Genomic DNA, 8,310 nt, shown 5'->3' with positions numbered 1-8,310 from the left:
AAAAAAAAAAAAAAAAGGTTCAACCATTCTGCAACCAATTAGTGGACCCCTGTGTATCCTTTAAAAATTATGATACTGGGCCAGGCACGGTGGCTCATGCCTGTAATCCCAGCACTTTGGGAGGCCAAGGCAGGTGGATCATAAGGTCAGGAGTTCAAGACCAGCCTGTCCAAGATGGTGAAACCCCATCTCTATTAAAAATACAAAAATTAGCCAGGTGTGGTGGCAGGTGCCTTTAATCCCAGCTACTCAGGAGACTGAGGCAGAGAATTACTTGAACCCAGGAGCTAGAGCCGGAGGTTGCAGTGAGCCGAGATTGTGCCACTGCAGTGCAGCCTAGGAGACAGAGCAAGGCTCTGTCTCAATATACATATATATGAATGATACTGAATAAGTGAAAAATGGAAAATTGCTTTTGATATTGAAAAAAAGATACCAAATTATATAGGTACAGTGTGGGAAGAGGGTGTTAGAGACAACATGAATTACCATCTGCAAATGCCTAGTAGGCACATGAACATGGATGGCATTTGGGGGAAAACACTAAAAATTGCTCCTGAATACTATTCACTTTTCTTTCTTGTTAACGGGACTTGAGATTTGTTCAGAGCAGCAATGTGCTCATCCTCAAGTGACAAATCATGATTTGTCTCCACCAATCTGGAAATTTTTTTTCTCTAAATTTCCAACCTCCCTTGCAGCTGGAGAAGCCCATATGATCTGCTTCTGTACAAAATAATCTAATAGGAAGTCTGCTACCTCCCATCCAAGGTCTAGTAGAGCTTTGCTTTCCTGATAAAAGGGGAAGTAATATGGCAGGCAGTGTCCCTTCCTCTTTCTTTCCACTTTGGATGTAAATGTGAAGTCTGGAACTGCGGCAGCCATCTTATAACCATCCGGTGACCCGCATGGGGGAAAAGTCAAGAAATTCAGCTCTGTCATTTTTGAACCACCAAATCAATATCAAAAACTACTTTCAGTTTCTTGTTACATATTTGTTTAAACATCAAATATGTTTATAACCAAATATAACCAAACACACACATAAATGATATAGGATACCATGCTAATCAATTTACATGGCTTATTTCATTGATTTTTACAGTGGATGTTTAAGGTATGCTTTATAATACTCACTTTACAAATAGAAAAACTGAGAGCCTAAGTGATTTACCCAAGGTCACCTCACTATTAAATCTCCAAAGCATAATTTTACCTGACTTTATCCTAGAGTCCTTCTTGCCACTTTAATAGCAAACAGTATACAGAATGCAAAAAGACTGTAAGGCAGAGAAAGGAATGCTGAGCCATGAGAATGGTAACAGGCTGGTCAGTGGTGTTGTGGGCCATGCTAAGAGGTTTGCACTTTGCTGTATTGGGGATAAGGAGCAGCAGTATGCTAAGACCTACCCATCAGCAAACATTACTGCCATGTTCCCAAGGCCTTATGCATGATAGAGCTCAATAAATGCTGAGTGATGTTCTCACTCATAGGTGGGTGTTGAACAATGAGAACACAGGGACACATGGAGGGGAGCATCACACACTGGGGTCTGTAGCAGGGGGATGGGGGGAGAGCAGGGAGGTGGGGAAGTTGGGGAGGGAAAACATGGGGAGAAATGTCAGATAACGGTGATGGGGGGATGGAGGCAGCAAACCACCTTGCCATGTAAGTACCTATACAACAATCCTGCATGATCTGCACATGTACCCCAGAGTCTAAAGTACAATAAAAAATAAAGAAATAAAGAAAATAAAATAAATGCTGTGTGAATTGAACAAATAAATGAATGCATAAGCCAGGAAATAATTGGATAAAATTCTCTAGGTGCATAAGAAGAATGAATTAAAGCAATCAAGGCTAGAAGCAAGAAGACCATTTAGGAGCTTATTGCACAGGAGAAGTGTTAAGGTATGAACTGCACCAGTGTCTGTAGGACCAGAGAGGCAGGAACAAATTCAGGAGCAATTCAGAAAACAGAACTGATAGGGTCACTGTCCTCACATGGCCACCAGCTTACCTTCCCGAAAGAACGTTGTTTATTAGGCTATTTGGCTGAACAAAAACTGCCAGCGTTTTCCCACACCTTGTAGAACATACCCTAAAGTTTGCTACCTATATTCATGGTCTTTCATCAACTTCTAGCTTTAGATCTGTCCCAGAATAACTATTCATCAAATGTTGTGGAATAGAAATGCAAATTAATTCATCAATTTGCGTAACACTTAATCATTCACAAATGTCTCTACTTAATTTGTTTAGACCGTCCCTCATTTGCTATTTATTATTTTCCAACAACCATGTGGCTTAAGCAGGCAGGACTGGGCACTCACAAGTAGCATGGTTTTGCAGATGAAGAAATGAAACTTCAGAAAGTCCATTCGGTTGACCCTCCTCCACGTTAAGCCTCCCCCAGGCACTGTCCCTGCAATTCAAAGCCTGTCCTGCTCTTCAACTTGGCTGCATCTCTCCTTGCCCCGGCCTCATGCTTGACCCACTCAGCTTCTGGCCCTGAATGGAGGACATGCCAACTAACCGTCTGACTCATCTAATCCTCAGATGAACTCATGATCAAATCCCACATCCAGACAGCTTTCTTAGCAAGAAAATTGAAGTCCTCTCTCTTAACCCAGAAATTGCATTACAGATCTTTGTCCCACGCAGATGGATAATAAATTGCTCTATTGAACAATATCAAATATGAAACTTCTGAAAGCTTTTTAATGGACAAAGATGATTCTAAATCTTTCCAAATCTTCACATGATGAATGCCCTTGCAAACATTTTCACTCTGGCTGGAATGTTTGCCAATATCCAGACTTTCTGGCTAACGACAATTTGTCCTTCAAATCTCTACCTTAAGTCTACCTCTTCCAGGAAGTCCTCTGGGACTTGGCTTACTGTCCACCAAAGACTTATACTTCCTTTCTGTAGGTCAGAGCCAATTTTGGAAAAAGGCTACGCAGCCAGGGAATATATTTCCAACCCTCTAAAGCCTAGATGGGGCCGTTTGATTGGTTCCAGCCAATAAAATGTGAGGAAAAGGGATGAGTGTCATTTCCAAGCTAAGATAATTAAAAACTGCATGTATCTTCTTCAATCTCTCTCTTCTCCTATCAGCTGGCTGGAGTTCAACTCTCATAGAGACCCCAGAAGCCACAGCACATTGAAGAGACATGGCCTCTATTAGATTGACTCTCCAGAGACATAGAGTAGAACTCCATCTCCCTACTCCCTCACCCACAACCCCAATCCCCACCCACCAAAACCACCTGCAATAAACTATTAAATGGATAATAACTTCCATAAAGTCAAGCGACTGAAACTCGGAATTTTGTTGCTGCTGCTGCCGCCATGCTACAGATAGTATTATGATAACTAGTAGACCCTTCCAATTTCTCCCTTTTAAGTTTAGTATTCCCTTTTAAGCTGCCCTGGAACAAAAGTCCATGGCTGCTCTTGCTTTGTTATTATATGACACACACTCATGTGTCCATTTTTCCTACTGGTTTATATCTCCTGAGGGGAGGTACTGGGTCATTCTTAACACTCTGCATGTCTAGCTACTGGAACAGAATGGCTAGTCATGAAGGTTTGCCAAATCAATTTTTGAAAAAATAAATGAAAGTCTATGATGTTTAGCAGTTTACATAGCATTTCCCCATATTTGATTTCAGTTTTCATCTGCACTCACTCAGCGTATCTTTGTATAAAACTGTTCCTCTGAGTGGGTAGACTCTGGTAATATAGTTCTTATTATTCTGGTTTTACCAAAGAAAACTTTTGACACTCAGAGATTTTAAATTGTCAGGGTGGTCTGGCTAAGCACGAGTACCTTGTGCCATACAGGATGTCTCTTAACTGATTCTCAGTTTGAGAATCATTCTCAGTAATGATTATCTGTTAACGATTCTCACTTAGATGTATGTGGTCAGAGTGACCTAGTTAATAACTGCCCTTCTGATATAGCGACACTTTCTCTCTTTGTTCTTTGAAGAATTAAGAGATTTCACTGCCTGGTGAGGTATATGAGTAATGTCAGTTCTCTCATCCTCAGCCCTGCCTCAGCCGAGTCTGTGCAAATACTGTCTCAGAAACCTAGATTGCCATAAAACATATACGATTACTTTGTAAATCACAGAGGCAACAGCAGGTGAGCTGGTGCCCAGATGCATGCCTCTGAATTTAACACAGTGTGCTGTACTCTGGAATCACTGATGGGTTTAAACCCAGAAAAGTGAAGTTCAATAGTAAATGCCAGAGGTCAGCAAACTGGCACTGACACCCCTATCTGTGGCAGACACTGTTGGCTGCCTACTCAAGGGCCAACCTCCTCTTCTTCCTAAGAAAACCTGATTTTACCCAAGGACTGCAGCCTCCTCACCCAGGCACGGGCTACTGCTTTAGGAATGAGCGTGTCCTGGGGCCGGGCGCGGTGGCTCAAGCCTGTAATCCCAGCACTTTGGGAGGCCGAGGCGGGTGGATCACGAGGTCAAGAGATCGAGACCATCCTGGTCAACATGGTGAAACCCCGTCTCTACTAAAAATACAAAAAATTAGCTGGGCATGGTGGCGCGTGCCTGTAATCCCAGCTACTCAGGAGGCTGAGGCAGGAGAATTGCCTGAACCCAGGAGGCGGAGGTTGCAGTGAGCCGAGATCGCGCCATTGCACTCCAGCCTGGGTAAAAAGAGCGAAACTCCGTCCCCCAAAAAAAAAAAAAAAAAAAAAAAGGAATGAGCGTGTCCTATAATGCTGGTTCAGAGATGTAAGGAGAAGTTCGCTGGGGACCACCTGTGAAAGGTAAAAAAAGAGACACAGGAAGAGGTGATCTCTCTTTTTCAAGTGAGTGTGGCCAGGTCTGCATGTAATGCGTGGAACTACTGCAGACAATCTGGAGATGAAAGCAACGTGCAGGGAAGGCCAGAGTTGAAACACATGCAAGGAAGAATAGCCAGAGCTCCGAAGTGTCACACTTCCAGTGCGTCTGACCCATGGGCTTCCTTCCTATGCGAGATGATAAATTCCTGGGTCCATTAAGCCATTTTGAGTTTCCTTGCATTTGAACACACTGTAAACAATACATTACAACATCAACGAGTCATTGAATTTGGTTAACTGTTACAGAAAACTCAAGAGAAGCTGAACCAGGCATGGTGGCTCACCTCTGTAAGCAAAGCTACTCAGGAGGCTGATGGAGGAGGATCGCTTGAGCCCAGGAGACTGAGACCAGCCTGGGCAACATAGCAAGACCCCATCCCAAAAAAAGAGGAGAGAGGGAGAGAGAAGCCTATGTAAGAAAGGAGATTATTTCTGTCCTATAATAGAAAGCCTAGAGATAGATAATTTCTGGCATTGCTTTGTTGGCTCAAGGATGTCAGGGCCAAGATCTCTAAACTTATCTTGCTTTTTCCTCATATTTGGAAGAAAGATGCTTCAGCTCCAGTAATTGTATCCGAGTTCCAATAATGGGGAAGGACCAGGAGGAGGAAGGGATAGTGTTTCAGAAAGCAAAACCTTCTCAATAATCCCCAGAAGGTTTTTGTTTACAACCACTGGTTTCAAAGACGGTGTAGAATAATAGTTTTCATCTGAGCACAATGTAATTCTCAATAAAGTGGTTTTTGTTTGATTTTGTTTTGTGTTAGTAAGAAAAAGGAGAAGAATAGCTACTGGGCAGAAAAATAGAAGTTTCTGCCATATCACTTTTTAATGTGTAGAGCTGAAACTCCCATTGAAACAAGAGCCCGTGTCCTCAACTGGAATATGCAGAATTCCATCAAAGTAGGCAAGGAGCGGTCAAAAAATATCATGCATGAATGAATGACCTCTGACACCATACAAGGTCTAACAAAGGGGAAGTTTTGTAACCAAAGGGGATACAAGTGAGGGATCTGGACAGCAAAGGTGGGAGCTTAAACCATCATCTGAGCATGGACCTCAAGAAGATCGCGACAAGGAAATGGTGCTTTGCCTCAGCCTGGGAGCTGTCTGGGAAGGAACGAGTTGCAAGGATTGTTAGTCCAAGGTTTGCCGACACGGTAAGTGGAAAATCTGTATGTGGAAGGATAGTACAAAAAGGTCGCTCACAACCCCCACTTAAATGATGTCATTCTTCTGTTTAAGAGCTTCTTTAGCCTGTTACCAGATGGAGAGCGAACCCCATGCAATCATCTTCCTCATCTCCCAATTTTCTAATAAAATGTCTAAAAACAGAAAAATCTGTATCAGTGCAATGGAGAGTGCTATCAAAGGCAAGAAATTTTATAGCATTCATGTAGATTGAAACGGGCTGGAGAAATTTCTGCTCATCTCCTAGTTGATAGCATCTAAAGTAAAAGCTCTTGTATGCAGCAAGCGGGTTGTATCCCTAGCAGAGCCATTCTTCAGCCATTCTTTTTCTCTTGTCACTCAGATTCAATTTGCTCATACACTTGGCCTCTGTCTGATATTGTCCAATGGTTAACATGCAACAATAAGCTTTCCAGGGAGTGGAGAATGCTTCCTGATTTGTGGCATTTGCTGATTTCCATGACAAATAATTTCACTAAGGTCGGTTTCAGTTCAGTTCTTTGTCACTGAACAAAGAGTTGGAAATATATGTGCATAACTGGCTCTCATAAGCTAGTGAAAGCCAGCTCTATTACGCAACTGGCATTGCGGCACAGATTTTGAATGCTGTGTTCTGGGTTTCTTGTGGGTTCCTACTTTTTTAAAACAAACGTTTTCCTTTTTAAGTTTCATTTAGCTAATTTTGATTCACTTATCTTCAGGTTCACTGATCATTTCCTTGGCTCTGTTGCGTCTCTAATGAGCCCACAGAAAGAATTCTTCTGTGTTACTATGTTTCTCAGTCCTAACATTTTCATCCAATTATTTCATAGTTTCCATCTCTCTAATAAAAGTACCACCTGTTCATGCACGTTGCCCACTTTTCCATTATACTTAACATATTAATCATTGTTTTAAATTTCCCGTGTGACAGTTCCAACTTCTGTGTTGGATCTGAGTCTGTTATGGTTTCTTTCTCTGTGTGTTGGTTTTTTCTTGCTTCCTTGTATGCTTCATAAATACATGTTGAAAGCTGATACAACATTAGAGAATGTATTAGGTAAGTATTATGCCTGGAAATTCCTTTCCTTCTGTCAGGACTTTTATATGAGGTTTGAATCAATATAGTTGGGAGTTAAACAAGTTTTGGAATTTGTTGTTGCTATGGTTAATCTCAGTGTTTTACAGTCTGCAAAATTCTCTGGTGTTGCTTTTTGTTCAGAGCAGGGGCTGGTATGCCAGAGAGTGTTTCTTAACATGCTCTACCCACAACTTTGGGGCTTCCCTTTGCACTAAATTTCAGAGGTTTCTTCCCATGCTGTTGCCCCTCTCCTAGAATATACCAATGTTACTTGATATTTATTAGCCTGATGATGTAGGTGAAAAATGGGGGAAGCATTTTCAATATTCTTAGTTAAGCCTCAGACATGGACAGGCACTGTACCCACAAATCTTAAGGGTGGGATATTTTCAGTGGTCCTCCCTGCCCCCAGTTGTAGATCTGGACTAGGCACATATCCTTACCCCTCTCTTAGGGGCAGAGGGTTTTTTCTGTTTCCTTCCCCTCCGGCTGCAATGGGTTTTCACCAGTGCCCTATAGGCAAAGTAGTTTTCCCTATCCCATGGGACTTGGGACTTAGACTCAGAAGATATGCTGTTCCACTCCCCCAAGTCCTGCACCAGAAGGGACACTTTCTGAGGACTCTCACCCTGCCCCTAATGTTTTTTCTGAGTACCTATTGAAATCCTTGGAGAAGAGTCTCAGGTCGGTGGGAATTCCCTTTGTGTCTGTGGTCCCAGATACTGCATAATGTCTCACTAGCCCACGCTGTACCTTTAACATTTTGTTAAGGTTTTAGTTGAATTCTTACCAGCATCCACTGCCATCTACCCTGGGTAAGTAAATGCTCATGACCCATCTCTCCTTGGTGATGCTGCCTTTCCCTAGGTTTTATTTCAGTCAGTTGTCCTGCAGCCTCAGCTCCCTGAGGAATTCAAGAAAAGCTGTGTATTTGTAGGTTTCCAATACTGTCTTCACTGTAAAAATGAAAACTATTTTCTTCTGTACTCTCTACATCCCAAGCAGATGCCAGAAGCCCCAAATGGGGACTCTTTCTATAAAAATTATATGAGGATGCTGTGTTCAAGTCTATAGTAAATTTCAAAATCTCTCCAAAATATATATTTTAAAATCTTATTCTCAAAGTTATATGAAGTAGTTTGAAGATACGGAACTGGCTTGTTGATGGTCTGAACTCAG

This window comes from Cebus imitator, unplaced genomic scaffold (assembly GCF_001604975.1).
Source record: "Cebus imitator isolate Cc_AM_T3 unplaced genomic scaffold, Cebus_imitator-1.0 Scaffold410, whole genome shotgun sequence".
Classification (NCBI taxonomy): Eukaryota; Metazoa; Chordata; class Mammalia; order Primates; family Cebidae; genus Cebus; species Cebus imitator.
The sequence above is the reverse complement of the archived record's forward strand: the minus strand, read 5'-3'. Positions refer to the sequence as shown.